Source organism: Dipteris shenzhenensis, chromosome 7 (genome assembly GCF_047967505.1).
Source record: "Dipteris shenzhenensis isolate YYH24624 ecotype China chromosome 7, Dip_SZ_1.0, whole genome shotgun sequence".
Lineage (NCBI taxonomy): Eukaryota > Viridiplantae > Streptophyta > Polypodiopsida > Gleicheniales > Dipteridaceae > Dipteris > Dipteris shenzhenensis.
This window is the reverse complement of record NC_141602.1, coordinates 34,514,672-34,539,279: the sequence shown is the minus strand read 5'-3', so window position 1 is coordinate 34,539,279 and position 24,608 is coordinate 34,514,672.

The following is a 24,608-nucleotide window of genomic DNA, read 5'->3' as shown; positions in this document are numbered from 1 at the left end:
ACTCAATCGTGCCTTAGTGCTTGCTCAACACTGACATTCCATATGTACTTCAAGGTTTCCATGGCTCCACAATGTGCACAGACATAACAGAATAGCAGTTGCGATATACTTTAGACTGAGTCCATTGAAGGATACATCTAAAAAGGTAGTCAACTTGGTGTTGTGGTGAAAATATAGGTCAATGCTCCTATTGCACTTTTTATCCATGAAATTTCTAAAACACGGAACTCACCTTTGGTTCCATAGCCCTTCCTCAATGCACATCTTTGTATTTCTAGAGCATAGGTAGCATTAATCTTTTGATTTTAGAGTCGGCTCCACATGGTCATCATCATGTACGTGCTCTAAGAAGATTGTATAGAGAGATTTTGAGCCAAAATCACAATTTTGATTAGGGAACGTGTGATTGCCTTGATTTATGGTTATGCTCTCTATGCTACACTAGATGAGATACAAGCCTAACATTCCCGAGCAAGTAGCAAAAAGTAATCAAGTTAGCTCTCAACATGAAAGCAAGGGTAACTCAAGAAATGGTACTTCAATCCACAAAACATGAGGAGTTCACTATTGAAACTTTTGGGGAAGGCCGAAAGTATGTGTCTATGATATTCATATAAAGTTCCAAACATGCACTTGTCCTCATGGAAAAGATTGACAACAAGAAGTCATATTTTTCATGCAAGCACTTTTACTTTATTTACATGAGGGTTCTTGGCCTCAGCCAGAATGAGAACACACCAACCAATGTTGAAAGAAAGAGATGTTGGGGAGGCTTTGAATAATTGAGGTTGTCTAAGACAAAAAGAAAGTAAAAATGGTTGTGGGAGACTGAGTATTCCACCTTTATGTATTTTGAACAATCCCTTCAATGGGTAATACCATTTTCGACTTGGCATATGATCACATTTTTTGTATTTTTTTTTGCTAGTTATATTGCTTGAAAACGAGAGTACAAGAGGGCCTAAAGGCCAGCGGGCTGTAATCACAAAACGGATACAGCCCGTGGTAATAAAATAATAATTACAAGCCTCTCAGGGCATAATCATCGGAGTGTGGACAAACAGCCATGGTGGGGGGGAGTAATGCCACTGAAGACTCTGAGCAGAGTGCTGGTGGAAGAACAACTCTTGATGGTCCCAGTCGCAAAGGAAGTGCCGTCTCTTCTCCTTCCTTGCCCGAGACTCCCCCTGAATCTGATCCCACTGACCCTTGAGCATGTGAATGATCGTGCTCCAAATGTCCGCTAAGGTCTGGGTAGCAGAAGAAGCCTGATCTCCTAAGGTTTGCGTGCATCTGGAAGTCCAGATATGCCAGCCTACAATACTCCCTATGATCTCCCAAACTGGGTGCCAAGTCATCGTTCCTGCATCTGTCTCTCTAAGATGCCAAGGGAAGCTGTCCATGTATGCCCAGGTGGCCTACGTGATCAAGAAAACTGGATCCTGGCTAGAGAACTCATAAGCCAAGTGATGTCCCATCTCGGTGCTGCACCAGTGAATGGCTCCCCAAGTGACCGATCCTAGCTTGGGTGCAGCCCTCGCTAAGATCCCCATGACTCCCTTCCACACTATCTGAGCATGCGAGCAGCTCCAAAGGCAGTGCTTCAGGGACTCCTCCTCCTGAAAACACATCTGGTAGTGCCCCTCCTGCCCCATCTGCCTCAGCCATATGCCAACTGGTAGCCCCTTGTGGGCCACCATCCAAAGAAAGTAAGAGATCTTCCTCGGCCGCCAGCTTGCCCAAAGAGTCTTCCAGAATGTGCATAGAAAAACCAGAGATATCCCTTGGGCATACCAACTATGTGCCTGTGTGGGTAGCCTGTACTAGAGAGCCCCAAGAGCATGCCTGCCAGTACATGCACTATATGAGAAGAAGGGGGTAGGGTTCTTTGAGGTCTCCAATGGTGGCCAGCGCCACTCCCTTGGGTCCCACTCCACCTCTGTTAAGGAGCGGCCCTCCCAAATCCGGAGTCTCCAGTCCTGGTCCTGCATAATCAAGGGGTCTATATGCCACGATTTCCCTTGCAGCCCTATGATGCGAAGGCACTGCCAGGGAAGCTGGGGGTCGATCACGACCTCTCTGCTCTGGAGATGGCTACCATCGGCAATGGAGAAGAAGTGAATCGAGTAGTTCGAGAAACGGCCTGCAACCACCAAAGGAATGCCACGGGGTGTGAACTTCCCTAGCCACCTCTCATCTCCCGGGAGGAGCTGTCTGGGTGATCATGGGAATCCTCCAACCTGCAGGAATGGCAGCATCGCGATCTCCGCTCGCCAAAAGCCTGGATCCCATGTGCCATACCTACTGCTGCTGCCAGCTCGCCTGGGCTCAACTAGCTATAGATGTCCCTCCAAACTCGGAGCGAGCGTGTAGGCCCATGCGCCTAGACTGCCCATGGGATATGGGATCTCTCTCCAAGCTGGCGACCTGTATCATCTGTCACCTGGCTGCTCCAGATCAAGGGCTGTCTGTCTATCTCCTCTCGGCAGCTAGGGGGAACCTGAGAGAGGCTATGCCGCAACTTCCTCCAGACCGAGACGAGGCCACGGAGGAAGGGGGAATGGGGCTGAGTCAGTGGGGCTGAAGTGAAAATCCACCAGATAGACAGCTGCCAATCACCCCCTCTCTAGGGGTACACGTGCTGAGACCATGCTGAAGCAAGAGCTTCCACATCTGCCCTCCTGGGGTCAGATCCCAGATGACTAACTTGCCAAGTAATGCTTGACTCTACAGTTCTGGATCTATGATGCCAAGACCGCCCTCTGTCTAGTGGAGAATGATCGTTCGCCAGGCGACCCGGGCTCTGGTGGTGCCGGAACCATCTGAGCCAGACCAAAGAAAGTTTCGCACCAGTCTCCTCAGCTGGGCTACACACGATCTTGAGAAACACCAGCAAGATGCCACGTACCAAGCGGTGGCCAGAAGGACCTGATTGACCACAAGGGCCCTGCCTGCCAAAGATAGCTGAGCCGTGCTCTAGAAGGCTAGTTTCCATCGTATGGAGACTAGGACCGGTAAGAACTGCTGAGCTTGCATTATATTTAGACCTACCTGGAATCCCAGGTAATGTGTCGTCTATCCTCTAGGGATCCAGCGAAACACCAGGAAAATACCCCACTGTGAGCTGGCTCCCGGATCCGTAAGAAAACCAACTGACTTATGCCAGTTGATTTTTGCCCCAGCGGGTAGGCAAAAAACCTCTAAAGACAGTCTCACTCGCTCCAGTGACTCGATATCATCCTGCACATACAGGGCCGTGTCATCTGCATACTTTGAGTCCAGAAGTTCTACATTGTCCCAAACAGGGAGACGCATCCCTCGAAGACCAGTGGTACGGGCTCGTAGGAAGTGAATCATGGCCTCCACAAAAAATAGGAAGAGGTAGGGCGCAAGCAGGCAGCCCTAACGCACCGAGCGCTCGAGGGTGAATCTCTCCCCCATCCTGCCGCTGATACATTTTTTGTATATATTGACCATATTATTCAACAAAATGTTCCTCTACATCTTATGTTTTTGATACCAGCATATCCTCAAAATTGTAGTGCTTATCCACACCCTTTTTCTTTTGCAGGGCCATATTTGAACTTTGCATGCTCTTTGCTTTGGCTTGGTAGCGTGTGCTCATATCATGGATTTTGAAACAACGTGTCTTGTTATCTTGAGTTGCACATTGTTTCAATAGTCCATGTGTTACAAGATGCATGCAATTCATATATTGTGATCCTTTTTGGAGGGTGATGGACAGTTCCTCAATTTAGGGAAACCATGTTGTATTATTTTGATGTGCTATGATAATGAGATCAAGTGAGGGCTTTGTCACATGTGAGTGTTTTCTTTATAGGGATTACGGTGTTGTTTAATATTGTTTGTGAATTATAAGTTTTGTGAGATGGGTATGATGTGACAAGTTCATTAATGTGGAGGGAGAGGTGTGGCTAATATCCCAATTTAGAAGCACCCTGACATGTTTTGTTCAATTGTACACAATAGTGAGATCAAGAAACACTTGTGGCAAATAAAAGTGTCCTCTTTGCAAGGATGTGGGGTTGTTTTTGTATAGTGAGTTGCATGGGTATATGGTTTGTCAATATTGCCCTTACCCTTAAAGGGACCCCTCAAAGGCCATATTGACAAGGACCATGTTCGTATGCTTTTCTTTTGCTCAAGTGCAGCAAATGAGTGACAAAAACCATATACATAGAGGAGTTTATAGAAGGGAAGTGTCACTAATTACATGGGTTAGGGGACCTTTCAAGGACATATGACAAGGACCGTGTTGGTATGCTTTTGTGTTGCTCAACTGTAGCCAATGAGTGCCAAAAACCATATACATAGAGGGCTCTATAAAAGGAAGGTATCATGAATTGCAAGGGTTAGAGCGAGTTTTTGATCAAGAAGTTGAAAGAGGAGTTTGGGGAATGATAGTGTTCAGTTTGCATTACCATTAGAATGTTGTAATTATTTTCGTGGTTTTCTAGAACATTATAATTATAGGATGCATTGGGGAACAAAGTAGATGATTTTATGTAGGCATGAGAGAGGCGATAGAATGTAGAGAGTAGAGATAGATACAAAGATTGTAAAGAGTAGAGAGTGATACAAAGAAAAATTACTTGCCGTTTCGGAGAATTTGATCATTGGCATTTCCTCACCATATGAGTGCATTCATGTACAATCATCTCCTAATTCTGGTCGAATAGGCATCGACCTAGGTCCCGACTAGCTACACCTACTTAGGGTAGGTCTGTTTCTATTTTACTTCTATACCAGGCATATACATATATAAACCCTCTCCCCTTTCAGTCATTTTCTAAAGCTCTGAGTAGTACATAACACAATTGATAGAGAGAAGTAGAGGCATGCATACGAATTTCTCTCATATTTTGGACAACTATCTTTAAAAGTTTTATCGTCTACTTTTGCATCCTTCAATTTACTACTTTTTCTCTCTATTTCCCCATAGCAATTCTTCTCCATTTCTAACAAATTTCCTTTCCTTCCATTTAAGTTGTTGTTGTCCACAGCTTGAGAATTTTTTGATCTTGAGTAGTGCTAAAGTTTTAGGAGCAAACACAAACTATTTGCTCCAGTATTCCTCACATACCTCTTCTTGCATGGGGCCTTTTGATAAAGAGCCATCATTGTGGGATTTGAGGGATGCTCCTCTTATGGTTCCTTGGGAGTCTTGAGGGCTCCTTTAGTGAGGACATCGCTGATCGAAATGTGTACATATACGAAGCCCACAAAAAAAGGTGATCTGTGTTGATGCGCTCTCTCCTCTCAGGATCGATCTATGGTCACGGATGGGAAGAAGTCCTCAAATTGTTGGCATTGTCAAAGAACTCCTCTCGTATAGATGACACTACAATTTGAAGCTCAATGCAAACATCTTTGAAGCTTTGGGCTTCACAAATCACAAAGATGGTATGTAATGAAAAGCTACGATTCCTTGTCGACAAGCTTACATTCGCGAGCAAATTAGGTAGAATTATTTTGCACGATCCGGAATATGAGTAGCCAGGGAAGCACTCGCAGATTTTGAGGTCTTATGAAAGTTCAACTTGAAAGTTGAAACCTTGATCTCCCCACGTAAGCATGAGTAGCTATACGATTTCTGCATGACTAGCTTTACGATTTCCCACTGTGCAAGAGCATAAGCATGAAGGATTCGATCAGCAAAATAATAAGGGCCCTGGATTTACCGGCAGAGAGATGCATAACCGCTCATAACCAAAGTACAGGCAAAAATGGCTCATCAACAAAGATTCAGGCTCTCCCTGATCCCACAAGAAAAGAGCCTGCATGCCACTTTTCTTCTTCCAAGCAAAGTTGAGACACAAGAAAAGACGGACTCCCTCCATCCACAACGTCAAGGTTTTGAGTAATCCGTTTTGCCAGCCGTTTTCCTGCATGCCGCTTTTCTTCTTCCAACCAAAGTTGAGTCGCAAAAAGTTCGTTCAACAGTTCTTCTTCCATCCTTGGATTGTGCTTCAAAAGCGATGAGCCTCGGGGGGAACGCCCAAGAACCTTGTGAGTGCTCAGTTCGAGTTCCAGGTTTGTGTGCTTGGGTGCGTGATCTTCCTTTTAAGCAATCACCATGATAGTGCTATACATGTTGACTTGCAGGGGTTGGTTTGGTGATTGGAGTGCTCGTGTGGGAAGGGTTGCCACCCCTCGGCACTCGCTAGGTGTGAGAGTGTGCCACGTTCCTATACAAAGCACTATGAGCTCGTACTAAATCTGCATGTGGGATAGAGCTACAAGTACACAAGTACACGTGTCTTCAAAATCTTTCTCCCATACATTCTCTCTCTCTCCCTCCCTCCCTCCCTCCCTTTCTTCTAGCAACCCAAATGCTCTCTTATCTTACAATAAACACATGTTCCTTCCATGATTTAATTTTCATTAAGAAATTTACCGAAAACGCTCTTGCAAATGTTTAAGTTATGCATAAAAGCTATCGTTATGCCCCCCCATCGAGCCATTATTATCGCTTGTATATAGGCCATCTATTTGGGTGGTCACTTTACCGATCTCCACTCAGTTATATCTCTCAAACCTTTAGTTTATTCTCTACAACTTGGAATTTATATACAATGAGACCCATCTACATTTGGTGGCCACTCTACTGATCTCCCTTGGGTTATAGCACACAAACATTTTTACTTCGTTCTCTATGAGGAATGTAAAATAAAGGTTGATGCTTTTCACATTTGTTTATAGCGCATCAATGTGGATCTTGCCGTTCTTTTTAGGCACAATCATAATATCGAAGACCTACTCCGTGTGATTAATTTCATGTAAGTTTGTGGATCCTTTTTCAGTCAAGTCTACATATATAGTGTTAAGTTATGTATGGAAAGCTTCAATGCCCAATGGGATCCAGTTCTTGTACTTGAAAGAACAAAAGTGCAGCTTCAATTTCTTTGGCCTCCCACATATTCTTGCAAATTTAATTCTTCTCCTGTTTTGGCACATTCATGAACTTGGAATCTAGCCATGCCTTTTCTTGTTCTTATTGAATCATGTGATTCACACACTTTGATTGTAGGTTTTGCATTAGTCTTTTATTGTAGGGTCCATAGTAATTCCTTTTTTCCCCTCACCCATTATTTATTGGTATCACTTGTGCTAGAGGTGGTTCCATTGCCATGGATAGTGCTCTTCATATTGGACAATATGTTTATCAACAACATGAACTAGTGGCCCACATCAACAACCATGGTGTCCATAGTGGTGGTAACTAAATCCATGGTGGCCCAGGTCAACCATCGCTCTAAACTTTTTGTGGGGTGGGCTATTAAACTAATCTTTTACCTTGACGTTAAAAGCTTCATATCACTATTTACGCTTCATATGATGATCTCATAAAAGATAGTTTGAAACATATAACGTAGCTTGATTAACGTATCCAGTTACATTTTGATGCCTCATGATGATCTAGGACAAGTTATGGGCCAAGTTTGGCAAGAAAAAGCTTCTAGGTTACATGCGCATATGGGCACATAAAGACGACACTTATCTTCCTAGACCAACACATGTCACTTCCACTACACAACTACTGCATGCATATGCACCTTGGCCATTCCTTTGTTGTCTCCAATGACGGTCTGGTTGCCCAACTCTTTGCCTTCTCATTCTCCACAAGCTAAATACGCTCTTGCTAGAGGTGATCGTGTTGCCGAAGCACATATTATCCTGTCTAGCCTCCAATCCTCCACTTGGTGGGTGTCCATTGCCGACATTCCTTGTTTCATTGTTCCTATAGTAGCTGGAGACTTGTTCCCCAAGCTAGTGAAAAATCCAGTTGCTCCTATTGCTCTATGGTCACCACTTGCACTTCTAAACTAGCACCACAACTAGAGCCATCTAGCTAGGCATGTTGCCATTGTATGACCTCACAAAATTGCTGAAAGATTTAAAGCATATCTTTATGCAGCTACTAGGAGGAAGAAGCACGCCTATCAGTCTTCAGTTGAATCTAAAATCGGGTCAAGTTTGCTACCTTGTCATGGTGGTGATGTGGCAACTATAAAAGCTATCAATCCTAGGTTGCCCTTGTTTGATCCTTGTCCCTAGTCAATCTCAAATCTAGTTCTACAACAACTCTTCTTTGTTGCTTGTGCAACACATCACTCCTATGCAAAAAATTCTAGGATGCCAATTCAAGTTATGGTGAAGCACCTAGTAAGAGTAACCGACACGCGCTCCACCTCGCTTGAATCTCAGCCATGGACATAGCTCCTTGGGTTGAGCCAAGCAGAGCAACACGGAGAAGTGGAGGAATAGATTGAGGGGATGTATTAAATACTAGAAGGCAACACATGATTAGGGACTGGTCTCTACCTCAATGAGTGGTGGGGATTCCCAACAATTCGAGGACTTCTTCCCATCCGTGACCATAGATCCATCCTGAGAGGAGAGAGCGCATCAACACAGATCACCACTATTTGTGGGCTTCGTATATGTACACATTTGGATCAGGGATGTCCTCACTAAAGGAGCCCTCAAGACTCCCAAGGAACCATAAGAGGAGCATCCCTCAAATCCCACAATGATGGCTCTTTATCAAAAGGCCCCATGCAAGAAGAGGTATGTGAAGAATACTGGAGCAAATAGTATGTGTTTGCTCCTAAAACTTTAGCACTACTCAAGATCAAAAAATTCTCAAGCTGTGGACAACAACAACTTAAATGGAAGGAAAGGAAATTTGTTAAAAATGGAGAAGAATTGCTATGCGGAAATAGAGAGAAAAAGTAGTAAATTGAAGGATGCAAAAGTAGACGATAAAACTTTTAAAGATAGTTGTCCAAAATATGAGAGAAATTCGTATGCATGCCTCTACTTCTCTCTATCAATTGTGTTATGTACTACTCAGAGCTTTAGAAAATGACTGAAAGGGGAGAGGGTTTATATATGTATATGCCTGGTACAGAAGTAAAATAGAAACAGACCTACCCTAAGTAGGTGTAGCTAGTCGGGACCTAGGTCGATGCCTATTCGACCAGAATTAGGAGATGATTGTACATGAATGCACTCATATGGTGAGAAAATGCCAATGATCAAATTCTCCGAAACGGCAAGTAATTTTTCTTTGTATCACTCTCTACTCTTTACAATCTTTGTATCTATCTCTACTCTCTACATTATATCGCCTCTCTCATGCCTACATAAAATCATCTACTTTGTTCCCCAATGCATCCTATAATTATAATGTTCTAGAAAACCACGAAAATAATTACAACATTCTAATGGTAATGCAAACTGAACACTATCATTCCCCAAACTCCTCTTCCAACTTCTTGATCAAAAACTCGCTCTAACCCTTGCAATTCATGATACCTTCCTTTTATAGAGCCCTCTATGTATATGGTTTTTGGCACTCATTGGCTACAGTTGAGCAACACAAAAGCATACCAACACGGTCCTTGTCATATGTCCTTGAAAGGTCCCCTAACCCATGTAATTAGTGACACTTCCCTTCTATAAACTCCTCTATGTATATGGTTTTTGTCACTCATTTGCTGCACTTGAGCAAAAGAAAAGCATACCAACATGGTCCTTGTCAATATGGCCTTTGAGGGGTCCCTTTAAGGGTAAGGGCAGTATTGACAAACCATATACCCATGCAACTCACTATAAAAAAACAACCCCACATCCTTGCAAAGAGGACACTTTTATTTGCCACAAGTGTTTCTTGATCTCACTATTGTGTACAATTGAACAAAACATGTCAGGGTGCTTCTAAATTGGGATATTAGCCACCCCTCTCCCTCCACATTAATGAACTTGTCACATCATACCCATCTCACAAAACTTATAATTCACAAACAATCTTAAACAACACCGTAATCCCTATAAAGAAAACACTCACATGTGACAAAGCCCTCACTTGATCTCATTATCATAGCACATCAAAATAATACAACATGGTTTCCCTAAATTGAGGAACTGTCCATCACCCTCCAAAAAGGATCACAATATATGAATTGCATGCATCTTGTAACACATGGACTATTGAAACAATGTGCAACTCAAGATAACAGGACACATTGTTTCAAAATCCATGATATGAGCACACGCTACCAACCAAAGCAAAGAGCATGCAAAGTTCAAATATGGCCCTGCAAAAGAAAAAGGGTGTGGATAAGCACTACAATTTTGAGGATATGCTGGTATCAAAAACATAAGATGTAGAGGAACATTTTGTTGAATAATATGGTCAATATATACAAAAAATGTATCAGCGGCAGGATGGGGGAGAGATTCACCCTCGAGCGCTCGGTGTGTTAGGGCTGCCTGCTTGCACCCTACCTCTTCCTATTTTTTGTGGAGGCCATGACTCACTTCGTACGAGCCCGTACCACTGGTCTTCGAGGGATGCGTCTCCCTATTTGGGACAATGCAGAACTTCTGGACTCCAAGTATGCAGATGACACGGCCCTGTATGTGCAGGATGATATCGAGTCACTGGAGCGAGTGAGACTGTCTTTAGAGGTTTTTTGCCTAGCCGCTGGGGCAGAAATCAACTGGCATAAGTCAGTCGGTTTTCTTACGGATCCGGGAGCCAGCTCACAGTGGGGTATTTTCCTGGTGTTTCACTGGATCCCTAGAGGATAGACGACACGTTACCTGGGATTCTAGGTAGGTCTAAATATAATGCACGCTCAGAGTTCTTACCGGTCCTAGTCTCCATACGACGGAAACTAGCCTTCTAGAGCATGGCTCAGCTATCTTTGGCAGGCAGGGCCCTTGTGGTCAATCAGGTCCTTCTGGCCACCGCTTGGTACGTGGCATCTTGCTGGTGTTTCTCGAGATTGTGTGTAGCCCAGCTGAGGAGACTGGTGTGGAACTTTCTTTGGTCTGGCTCAGATGGTTCCGGCACCACCAGAGCCCGGGTCGCCTGGCGAACGATTATTCTCCACTAGACAGAGGGTGGTCTTGGCATCATAGATCCAGAACTGTAGAGTCAAGCATTACTTGGCAAGTTAGTCATTCGGGATCTAACCCCAGGAGGGCAGACGTGGAAGCTCTTGCTTCAGCATGGTCTCAGCACGTGTACCCCTAGAGAGGGGGTGATTGGCAGCTGTCTATCTGGTGGATTTTCACTTCACCCCACTGAGTCAGCCCCATTCCCCCTTCCTCCGTGGCCTCATCTCGGTCTGGAGGAAGTTGCGACATAGCCTCTCTCAGGTTCCCCCTAGCTGCCGAGAGGAGATAGACAGACAGCCCCTGATCTGGAGCAGCCAGGTGACAGATGATACAGGTCGCCACCTTGGAGAGAGATCCCATATCCCATGGGCACTCTAGGTGTGTGGGCCTACACGCTCGCTCCGAGTTTGGAGGGACATCTATAGCCAGTTGAGCCCAGGCGAGCTGGCAGCAGCAGTAGGTATGGCACATGGGATCCAGGCTCGGCGAGTGGAGATCGATGCTGCCATTCCTGCAGGTTGGAGGATTCCCATGATCACCAGACAGCTCCTCCCGGGAGATGAGAGGTGGCTAGGGAAGTTCACACCCCGTGGCATTCCTTTGGTGGTTGCAGGCCATTTCTCGAACTCCTCGATTCACTTCTTCTCCATTGCCGATGGTAGCCATCTCCAGAGCAGAGAGGTCGTGATCGACCCCCAGCTTCCCTGGCAGCGCCTTCGCATCATAGGGCTGCAAGGGAAATCGTGGCATATAGACCCCTTGATTATGCAGGACCAGGACTAGAGACTCTGGATTTGGGAGGGCCGCTCCTTGACAGAGGTGGAGTGGGACCCAAGGGAGTGGCGCTGGCCACCATTGGAGACCTCAGAGAACCCTACCCCCTTCTTCTCATATAGTGCGTGTACTGGCAGGCATGCTCTTGGGGCTCTCTAGTACAAGCTACCCACACAGGCACATAGTTGGTATGCCCAAGGGATATCTCTGGTTTTTCTATGCACATTCTGGAAGACTCTTTGGGCAAGCTGGCGGCCGAGGAAGATCTCTTACTTTCTTTGGATGGTGGCCCACAAGGGGCTACCAGTTGGCATATGGCTGAGGTAGATGGGGCAGGAGGGGCACTACCAGATGTGTTTTCAGGAGGAGGAGTCCCTGAAGCACTGCCTTTGGAGCTACTCGCATGCTCAGACAGTGTGGAAGGGAGTCATGGGGATCTTAGCGAGGGCTGCACCCAAGCTAGGATCGGTCACTTGGGGAGCCATTCGCTGGTGCAGCACCGAGATGGGACATCACTTGGCTTATGAGTTCTCTAGCCAGGATCCAGTTTTCTTCATCACGTAGGCCACCTGGGCATACATGGACAGCCTCCCTTGGCATCTTACAGAGACAGATGCAGGAACGATGACTTGGCACCCAGTTTGGGAGATCATAGGGAGTATTGTAGGCTGGCATATCTGGACTTCCAGATGCACGCAAACCTTAGGAGATCAGGCTTCTTCTGCTACCCAGACCTTAGCGGACATTTGGAGCACGATCATTCACACGCTCAAGGGTCAGTGGGATCAGATTCAGGGGGAGTCTCGGGCAGGGAAGGAGAAGAGACGGCGCTTCCTTCACGACTGGGACCATCAAGAGTTGTTCTTCCAGCACTTTGCTCAGAGTCTTCAGTGGCATTACTCCCCCCCACTGTGGCTGTTTGTCCACACTCCGATGATTATGCCCTGAGAGGCTTGTAATTATTATTTTATTACCACGGGCTGTATCCGTTTTGTGATTACAGCCCACTGGCCTTTAGGCCCTCTTGTACTCTCGTTTTCAAGCAATATAACTAGCAAAAAAAAATACAAAAAATGTGATCATATGCCAAGTCGAAAATGGTATTACCCATTGAAGGGATTGTTCAAAATACATAAAGGTGGAATACTCAGTCTCCCACAACCCTTTTTACTTTCTTTTTGTCTTAGACAACTTCAGTTATTCAAAGCCTCCCCAACATCTCTTTCTTTCAACATTGGTTGGTGTGTTCTCATTCTGGCTGAGGCCAAGAACCCTCATGTAAATAAAGTAAAAGTGCTTGCATGAAAAATATGACTTCTTGTTGTCAATCTTTTCCATGAGGACAAGTGCATGTTTGGAACTTTATATGAATATCATAAACACATACTTTCGGCCTTCCCCAAAAGTTTCAATAGTGAACTCCTCATGTTTTGTGGATTGAAGTACCATTTCTTGAGTTACCCTTGCTTTCATGTTGAGAGCTAACTTGATTACTTTTTGCTACTTGCTCAGGAATGTTAGGCTTGTATCTCATCTAGTGTAGCATAGAGAGCATAACCATAAATCAAGGCAATCACACGTTCCCTAATCAAAATTGTGATTTTGGCTCAAAATCTCTCTATACAATCTTCTTAGAGCACGTACATGATGATGACCATGTGGAGCCGACTCTAAAATCAAAAGATTAATGGGCCCAGCCAAAAGGAGCACAAAAATTGATGAAGCTAAGTATTGAGATCCTGGCAAATTTGCCAAAGGCTTGCCATATCATTGCCAGGCATGGCAATTGTTCCCATGCTCGTCATGCTATGCTAGAAACCTGCAATCACTCAAAATGGGCCCCTCTTGTCTACAAAAAAATTCAAAAAATCTAGCATGTTTGCGATGGAGGATGGATTTCACAAACTAGAGGAAAGGATTCACTTGTTATTTCTATGCGAAGCCCCTGTTTGACTGGGCGGCGAGGTAGAAATCCCATCTCCATTGGAGCAAATTTTTGCTATGAATTGGCAATGAGAACCAAGGAGCATGGCACGGGAACAATGGAAGATCAAGCAAAGCTTGGAAATTTTTATAGGTTTTCTATACACAAGAAGGGCCTCTAAAGGGTATAGCTACCTATGCTCTAGAAATTCAAAGATGTGCATTGAGGAAGGGCTATGGAACCAAAGGTGAATTCCGTGTTTTAGAAATTTCATGGATAAAAAGTGCAATAGGAGCATTGACCTATATTTTCACCACAACACCAAGTTGACTGCCTTTTTAGATGTATCCTTCAATGGACTCAATCTAAAGTATATTGCAACTGCTATTCTGTTATGTCTGTGCACATTGTGGAGCCATGGAAATCTTGAAGTACATATGGAATGTCAGTGTTGAACAAGCACTAAGGCACGATTGAGTATTTTCACATCCCATTCTTTCCGCTTTGGTAGGAAAACCCCCAAGGCGGGTTGACGTCATGAGTCTACCTAGAGATGAATAGCAGCACATAATTTGTTTGCTAGCAATATTCCACTGGGCAGGGAGGAGGAGGAAAAAAGGCCTGATTGTTGTATTGACAAACCCAAAATGCCAAGTCTAAGTAATTTAAATGCCTGAGAAATTGTTCGGGATTATGCTTTGAGAAGAAAGTACATAATTGGCACAAAGGAAGACCTATTTAAACAAAGGTGCAGAATCGCTATACCACTTATAGAGGTATTTTCAAGCTGAATAGAAAAGACTGATTACTATGTGGACTACTTACTCCTGTCACTGACGGCGGTTGACAAATCTGAAGTTAAGATTGCAATGATGGCCTCATAGGAACGTGCTAACTTACCACATGAGGGGATTGCAGAGCCTGTTGAGGAAGTAGGATCTAGAGATGCAAAAGCCTACAGAGCATTGTTAGCATAGCTAGTAGAAGCAAGGAAGGACCATTGTTTTGTAGGTTGGAGATCTTTGTGATGAGAAAAAGCAGGAGAAGGCTCATTCTAAAGAAGGCAGGAAAGAGACAAGGGTTGGTTTCATCGCAGGGTCTGAAGTTGTCTCTTCCTGAAAGAGCTTTAGAATTTGGACATAGCCTGGGGAAAATGCAATAGATCATTGTCAAAACAAAGGGCCTGTTCTGGCTAATGTTTCTATAAATAAAGGGATGGAATCTACTGTTTCAACGTGTACATGGTTTTCATTAAAGAAAAAGATTTAGAAGTGCATGCTAAAATGAATGATGCTGATAAAGATAAATTTCAGTTTCTATTGAGTTTTAAGGATTGCTTTTTAGGTTGGGGGTAAACCTTCAAAAATCGTGTCTATCACGTGCATTCAAAGGCATGTTTTCGACCCCTATGTAACCTTTTTCCCTTCTTTTATGCATACCTCCTGTTACTTTTGTTGTATATTAATATATACCTCCTATATTTTCAATATTTAAGGCCTAATACATTTTTTACCACCATCGATAAAATTAGGATTTAAAGAAACAAAGCGCTTCAAAAGGATGAGATTGTTCTTATAGAGCTACCCACAAGATTGTTCTTATAGAGCTAGCCACAAGATTGTTCTTATACAGCTGACCACAAGAATAACTGATATGATTTTGGTACTTACCACATCCATGTTCATTTGTCATCACTCTTACATTATGGACAATCAACATGACAACTTTATATAGCACCCATTTACTAATTAGTCATCATAACACAGTAGACTATTTACATACATATGTGATTTTGGATATTTACAGTCAGCATAAGAAAAAACTTTTGAATCTCAATTTGATAAGACTGGAGCCTCTTAACTGAGAGATTATGGATTCAAGTCGCCACTTGGTGTGCAATGGGCTCGCTATGCAACTGTGCTTGGGTTAAATGGATTTTCATTTATTCAACATGAGTGCCACTTTTGACCATGTCCCGTGTGTGTACATGTGCATGTGCATGCATGCATGCACCATATATATGTATGCGTACATCGATGCATGCATGTATGTACATCCATACATACATGCTATTTATATGCGTACATACATACATATGTTTGCATGCATACATGTTTGTGGGCGCACACACATATGAAAGTTGAAGAATATACTTACATCTAGTTAAGATATAAAAATAAAAGTACTATAGATGCTACACAAATTGAAAAAGATAACTTTGATGGGCTCCATGTATAAAATTCCTTAGTAGATGCTAGGAAAATTGAGCATTACAATGAAGACAACTTTGATGGGCTACATTTAAGCTATGCAAAGTGATCAATATAGACACATTGATGACATTCCAATCAATAGACAAACTGTATATATACGCTCCGGGTAAAAAATAAGAGTACATCCTCATGAAAAGTATACCTGAATAGGCCTATTTTTTCTCTTCTTTACAAGATATATATTTAGGGTTGGCAGATTGGTGACACTTAAGAAAAAAAATGTAACTTAATTGGCAAATCTATTACTAAAACTAAAAAAGAATGATAAATGATAAGTTTTCATTTGTTATTAACATACAAGCATACAAGATTTCATCCATCTCAACAATGTTTTTTACTCTTTGAACATGTTATTTACAATGTAATTTACTGAATTGGCTTGGCATCACATTACATGTTGAGCATTTTATTTTAATATGTTAAGATTTGTACACCCCATATAAACCTATCAAGCTTTTCAAAGACAACTTTCTACATGTACAATAACCTATCAATACCAGATAACTAACATCTTAACCAACATTGAAAGGTAGTCAATTTTAAGACATTCAACCTAATAACCACTACTTCCTAGTCATTGTGATATTCATGAGTTCAATGATATTATATATAAGTAACTAGTGGTTGACCATTCGAAAAGGTATGTGACCCATTGAAGTAACTAGTGGTTTACCATTCGAAAAGGTATGTGACCCATTCATGAAGACCCATAGAGCCATAACATGCTTTCCACATGCTTGGAAAGACCTTTTAAAAATCCCTCATCAGACACAAGTAGCCATGTGACAAAGTGTGTGATATGCACATAAGATGGAATTGCTTGGTCAAAGTGAATTCTAAAACTACATCAAACATTACTAACAAAAATAGAATAACCAAGGTTAATGATGCAAACAATGCAACCACAATGTTTTTGCAAACCATTCAATTATCAGCCAACTGCATGTATAATGTGCAAAATCTGAGCATGATTAGAGATTTTAAAAGGTAATGTTTATGTTCGAACAAAGACAAGGCTAATGCATTAACTTTGCTGTTGCAAAAGGCATGTTTCCAATATATCCTCCAAAAACTAGGAGAGAACCACATACAATCACCTTCAATAACATGTTATAAAAACCCTTCCAAAAAGAGATAAGCCCTGGAGATAATCTCAAACATTGATCCCATGACCCTTTTCTAAATAATAGTAGGGCTGCATCAAACCATATGTCTTTCCCTATACCCATAGCTCACGTGTAACCTATCTCTTTAAGAAAAAAGAGACCTATATCCGTAAGAAACCTTGACCTTTTTCAACCATACGCATGTTTCCTACATGAAACCAAGTACAACATATCAAACAAAGAGCTATACTGCCAGAAAGTGATGGGATATCTCAAGGTGTATGCCTCAGGCACACCTTGGTTTCTATGTGTGAGTGCTAGAGGCACAGTTAGGTGCCCATAAGCACAGTTAGGTGGTGGAGAGCCACATAGGATGATTGAGAGAATCTAGGAGCAGATTGAGGAGATGATTGTTGAGCTCTGAAGTCATTAGTGATGTCAGTGAGCATGTATGAGGTGCCTACTTAAGGACCTCACTCTTCTTCATTCCATAATGAAAGTATTCTGAGTTTGTGTCCACTCTTTGCTTTCCTTTCAGCTTACCAACATGGTATCAGAGCCCTTTGATCCCCCTTGAGCCCATTTATGCCACATCATCATCTTCTTCTTCATCTTCTTCTTCCCCATTTTCCTTCTTCCCAAAATCTTTGAGAGCTTGGTTCTCTGCCTACAGATGACCATTGCCCAAACCCTTTGAGCTGTAAACTCCTCTAGTATGGGCGAACTTCCACCTGCAAGCAATTGAAAAAAAAAACGTCTCTGTTGGCTGCCATTCTCCAAATAGCGCATTTTTTCACCATTCTTCTATTGCTCAATACTCCCTGCCTGCTATGCCATTGCTTGAGCCCTCTTAGGAGTAGATGGACGACCTCAAGACGAAGATTTTGAGTCATTTTTCAGCTCATTTGGTTCAATAACAAAGGAGAAATCGTCAAAACTCAGGTTCAGCTTGTAGCAACTCCCCCAAGAAATAGCGCGTGCCATTTCGTCCAACCTCTGTGCTGGATCCTCTCTAATATATGAGCTTTCTTTTGCTTCAAAAAGCCCTCTTTTCCTTGCTTTGAAGAGTGAGCTACAAGCCCTCCAAGTTCAGTCCTTTGGTTTTGACAGTTTTGACAAGTTTTTGAAGATGATGCTACATAAAATGCTACTCTAGCACTTCTGAGTTTTTGAAGTTTTCAATAGCATCAGTACAAGTGTGGCTTCAGTTTTTCTTTGAATTGCTAGACCTAGTTTTGATTGGAAAGTATTCATTTTAAGCCACCTCTATGAAGCATGTAAGAAGAAGCATCATTGATTGAATATTGGTCACTAGTCTTTGCTACATCAAGTGCTTATATTTTGGAAGTCTTTCAGTTATTTTTTGCCTTGTAAGAGAGAAAGACATTGCCCAATATCTGGGTTAGAGCCTCTCATGGCTACCCTATTGAATCTAGAGAAGTTTAATGGAAAGGGCTTCCACACATGGCAGATGAAGGTGAAATTTGCATTGATGAGGGAGAACCTCTGGGGACTTGTCAAACCGACTCCAACTGCTTCTTCTATAGCCTCCAATGCTGGAGAATCCTCAACTTCGACACGACCGGCAAGGGGTCCCGCTAGAGAAGAAAAATCATATGGTATCATTGCTCTTACTTTAGGAGATGATTATATTCACCACATCTCTGACTTAGAGTCTCCTTTAGAAGCTTGGTAGAAGCTTGACATGATTTTTGGTGCCAGCTCTCACATCTCTAAAAAATCACTTAAAATCTCTTTCTTTGAATTGAAGATGGTTAGTGGTACTACTTTGGTAGCTCATGTCAACTATATGGGAAGTCTTATGACTCAATTAGCTTCTATCAACTCCCCTATTACTCTAGATGATGCTATGGCAGTGTTACTTAAGAGTATGCCTGAAGATTATGATCACATAGTTACCACTTTGAAAAATCTTCCTAATCCTAATCTTGAAGGTATTATCTCTGCTCTCCAAGAAGAAGAAAGGCATATGGAGCTCAGGAAAGGAAATGACACTGTTTATGCTGTAAAAGTCCAGAAGGGCAAGTATACGCCTTGCAATCACTGTGGAAAGACAAATCACCTTTCAAAGGACTGCTTCAAAATTAACCCATGCAAACATTGTGGCAAGAACAACCATCATGAGAAGTTTTACAGAGCCAAAGCAAAGATAGAAAATGCAAATCTACTTTCAGTTGATGAGCCTCCACAAGATGAAGCATCCTTTGAAGATTATGCATTTTAAATCATCTCTATGTATGCTCCAGATCTCTCTTTTTATGTCAAGGTACTCAGCCTGGATAGTCCTCCAAAATGAATGAAATAAAATATTGTGTTTTTTTGTGTTTTGTAAATACCTTTGGTCACCTTATGATGTAGGCCATGTGTATGTTTTGCTCCATGGTACCTCTTGTAGACACTGTGTGCATGTACATGCAGGGGAGATAACCATTGGAAGGTCTTTTTGTATCCCTTTTGTTTACCTTACACCCATGGGAACCCTTGCTAGCATGAGAACCTAGCCATAGATTTATCCTTGACCACCATGAGATGGCATGAGAAACTATGAGACTAGATGTATCCTTGACATAGCCTGAGGCATTCCCTTGAGGGGGGGTTTGATGGGATATCTCAAGGTGTATGCCTCAGGCACACCTTGGTTTCTATATGTGAGTGCTAGAGGCACAGTTAGGTGCCCACAAGCACAGTTAGGTGGTGGAGAGCCACATAGGATGATTGAGAGAATCTAGGAGCAGATTGAGGAGATGATTGTGGAGCTCTGAAGTCATTAGTGATGTCAGTGAGCATGTATGAGGTGCCTACTCAAGGACCTCACTCTTCTTCATTCCATAATGCAAGTATTCTGAGTTTGTGTCCACTCTTTGCTTTCCTTTCAGTTTACCAACAGAAAGAACACTACTCTTCAAAACAGCTTTGAACCAAATTCTTATGTGTATCGTCTCATGCATGTAGTTCCAACCATAATACTCAATGAGATCTTGTAATGTAATATTATTTCATTCTTACTTTGCATCAACAAATGAGATCTATTCCACAAATGGGCAAGACTAAGAGACGAACAACACATGGCCTGAGCAACAAGTAAGCAAAGAATTAAAAAAAAATAGGGCTGCCACATGGGCATGACATAGGCCGTCATGTAGGCAGCACCCATAGGTATACTTGGCTGCTTGGAGTCTACATTAATATGTACAAACTTAAGGCATGACCAAAAAGAGCTACACAGAGAAATCCATGACATATTTGGAGCAGCAACAATTCATGGAAATATACCATGATGTGCTGCGATGACACATGACATGCTCTAGAGGCTGTTGAGTAATTGCTTGGGCATGCTCTAGCGGCTGTTGAGTAATGACCAGGTTTTTGAAATAGAGGAATTTGGAATAGGGACAGGTGGCACAAGCTTGTTGGAATGAGCCTACAAAAGGGCATGGAGTAGGTTGGTATCCTAGATCAATAATAAAAATGGACAAAAATTGGAACAAAAATGATGTAGATTTGGTTGAGCAGATCTTCTACTAACGAGGGTTGAATAGGTTCAACAGGCTGATTCAAGGATTACGTTCACGTTTTCATGTTAATGTTAATGGATTAGCATTCAATAATTACTCTTCAAAGCAGTGTGAAAACAATGTGATCACATTGTTTACCATAAAAAACCAACGAGAAATCGGATAAAACTACTACTGGTACACAAGACACTATCGGTGGTAGTACGAACATTACAGGCAGGGGTAATGTTCATTATCTTGGCGGTGTAAAATTTAAATACTGGTGGTAATATACACCGCCGAGATAATGAATATTATCGCTGGTAATCTTAGTACTATCACCGGTAGTGTCTTCTGTATTGGTAGTGCTGTGGGTTGCAGATCTCTAGTTTCCCCCGTGGATCGAGGCTATATATTGGTGGAAATGTCGATAGAGGCTCATCATTTGATCCAGTTGTGGTTCATATAAACCCTTTGGTAAGTTGGGAAAGAAAGTGAACCACGATTTGGATCTGAATATTTGTAAGGCTAAGTGGGGGAGAGTGAGTCAACATTCATTATACTTGTGGGTGTGGTTTTCTCCTCCAATTCCTTGCATCTTGGGGAAATTGTAGACCACGAACATGAGGGCTAGTGGATGTGAGTGTCTATTGTGTGTTCTTGAGGGTGGTCTATACTCTGACCCCTTGCGTTTTGGGGAACTTGTGGACCACGATCATGAGTGCTAATGAATGTGATTGTTAGTGAGGAGTCTTGACTCTTAAGCTAAGGGCCTTAGGTATGGAGAGAAGGGGGAGACGAGATGGCAATGCTTTGAGCCGAAATAGGGCACGTGTTGCGACTACGAATGCACAATTAGAAATGCCTGAAACTAGAAATGCTCCTCCACAATCTTCAAGACGAACTGACTAGGCAAACTGTGGATGCATCGAGTCATGCCTATGCCAGTATTCATATGCCTGAAAATGTTCTCGGGGTTGAAGAAGGAGTTGCAGAAGAGGATCTCATTGCCGAAAGGCACTACCCCAATGCTTGATCCACCCTGTGAGGTTGTTAACCAAGATACGGGGAGAGGATTTATGTGGGTGTCACAATCCTCTCAAAGAGTTGTTCCATGCACATAGGGGGAAAAACATAAGTCACATGGTCCAAAGTGGGACTTCATCATTAATGTTCGTGACTATGTTGAGTGGAAATGCAAGTATTGTGATACAAAAATTTGGGGGAGCACCTCACATAAGGGGCCACTTACTTGGTGACTCAAGAAAGAGCATTCATCGTTGTGTAGCCCCAAGAGCTGCTGCAACAGCTCGCACCTTGACAGAGAAGTTGCAAGCTTCTAGAAAAATACGAAGAAGATCAATTTGGGAAAGTTAAGGTATAAGTGGAGTAGAGTCTATAAGCAGACACGATGATAGAAGTACAAGTTTTGTAGGCTCCCATGTGATAACTCCTTGTGTGGACACTAGCATGCAAGATAGATTGCCACCTATGGCTCGTGAAGCTAGATTGGCAACTGCGACTCCTAACTTGAGGCAACCCATGATAGTTGAGAGCATTCAGATTCAAGATTTGGAGAATGCACAATATGTACTTGATGGATCAATCTTGTAGTCAGGATATCCACTGAGTATGGTTAATAACAATGATATGAGAGCTGCATGGAATTGCATTGCTAACTATGGGCTGGGCTTCAAGCCACCTTCTTACCACACATTGTGAACGTCATTGTTAGATAAGGCATATGCAGAAGAGAAAGAGCACATAAATTGTAGCATTTTCAAGCAAATTCATAACACCAAATGCACAATTGTCTCAAACGGGTGGACAAGCATAAAACACCATGCTTTATTGAATGTGATGGTTATATCACCACATGGGGAGGCCTTCCACACATCAATTGATGCCTCACATGTAAAGAAGTCGGGGACATATATGGCTAGTGTATTATCAAAGGTTATAAGAGAGTTAGGCCTTGAAAATGTTGTTCAAGTTGTCATGGATAATGCCAAGAGTTGTAAAAAGGTGGGTAGAATATTGCAAAGGGAGTATACCAATCGATATGCATCTGCATGTTGTACGTATACCTTAAATATTGCATTGAAAGATTGGTATAAACAAGTGCCATGGTTCAAAGAGATTGTTTGTGAGGCTCGAGACATCGTGAAGTTAGTACGATCAAAGCAACATCTCAAAAAAATCTTTATGTCTCGTGATGGTTCTATGTACTTCTACACTTTGCAATCTCTAGTGAAAAATAGGAGTTTTGTTATAGAGACATTTCATTGTGATGCATTTGAACGATGGATTTCAGAGTTGACTGATAGAGCAACAAAGGAGAAAATGCATGACCTGAAAGGAACATTGGGATCCCTTGCATTATGGAAATGGTTTGACTATGCCGCTAATGCTATGAAACTTGTTGTATATGCCTTAGGGCTTTGGACTCAAAGTCTCCAACAATTGAAAAAGCATGGATGCACTTTTGGAGTATTGAGCAAGCTCCTATTGCGAGGAACCCCCCTACTCACTCGGGCCAAGAGAATGAGAGAAGACCCTTTAATGCTACAAAATGCAAGGAATTATGACAATTGTTTAGGCTGCGATGGGAGCAGGATCATAACCCATTGCATAGTGTTGGATACCTTTTAGACCCCGAGTGGTGGAATATGAAGCCCGAAGAGATCCCAATTTTTATGCATGACTTTCGTAAAATGATGTGACATTATTATCCGCACAACCATGAGTTTGCAAAGTGTTGTAACGAGTTAGCCAAGTATCGATGCAAGGAGGAGTTGTTTGCATCGAGAAATGTTCAAGCATTGGCAGAAACTACATCTGCTTGGAAATAGTGGATGATGAATGGTGGCACGTGTGAGCTTCTATGCCCAAATGCAATGCGGGTTCTTTCTAAGACATGCTCAAACTCAGGCTTAGAAAGAAACTGGAGTCATTACAAGTACATTCATATAGTACTTTTTGAAATAGACTTCTAGAGGATCGGGCTGAGAAGTTAGTGTACATCTATGCCAATCATAAAATCCTGGAAACATTAGGAGATGTGGGATATGAGGAGAAATTTCCAAAATGGACATACGATATCCAGCCTGATGCTATACAATCTGAAGCAGTCCCATCATTGCAGATTCAGAACCCCAAGAAGAGGATGAAATTGGGACTAATGGTGCAACATCCGAGGAGGATAGCGATGAGGAGGATGAATCTGATGAAGATGAAGGAAATAATATTTGCATTCCACATGAGTCTGAAGATGAGGACATTGATGACGAACATGATGAGGATAGTGACTCATGATCGTGCCAATGATGGCAATAGGGTTTTGAATGTCTCACTGTATTTTAAATGTGTTCTTGTTTTTTGATCATGCAGGTTGCATTTTATGGTTGGATAAGAATTTGCACTGTATAATATTGTCTCATCACATGCTGTCGATGGGTGGTGGCAATATGATATTGTCTTGTTGTGCATTGTAAGTATCTTGTGTTTAGGGTTTGGGCTTTGAAGACTTCATTCTTTTGTGTCGCCATCGCATAGGGCTCTTTCAGTAATCCCAATTGTTGTGTTCTTGACCAAGCTCATTTGATCAAGAGCACAGCAACTGGCATACCACTCTGTCTCATATGCAATAGAAGCCTATGCAAGGACGTGCGGAAGAAGCATGTGCAAAGTTTAATTTTTTGTCTTTGGTAACATTCTTTTTTAATGACTTTAGAGATACCTTTTAATTGAGAGAGAGAGAGAGAGAGAGAGAGAGAGAGAGAGAGAGAGAGAGAGAGAGAGAGCTTGTGATGATAGTGCATATAATTGTATTTCAATGGCAAATAGAAAATGCTCTTAAAGTTTACCTTATATAGTTTATCATGATTAAAGTTTACTTTATATAGCTTGTCTTTGGTAACATTCTTTTTTAATGACTTTAGAATTTAATGTGATGGATTTAGGGATTGCATAGTGTTTTAAATTCGAATTGATGCTTGGGTTTAGGTTTTAAGTAATAGGATGGATAATGGATGCATGGGTTTAGGTTATAAGTATTAGGATGGATACAAATGAATATGACCAT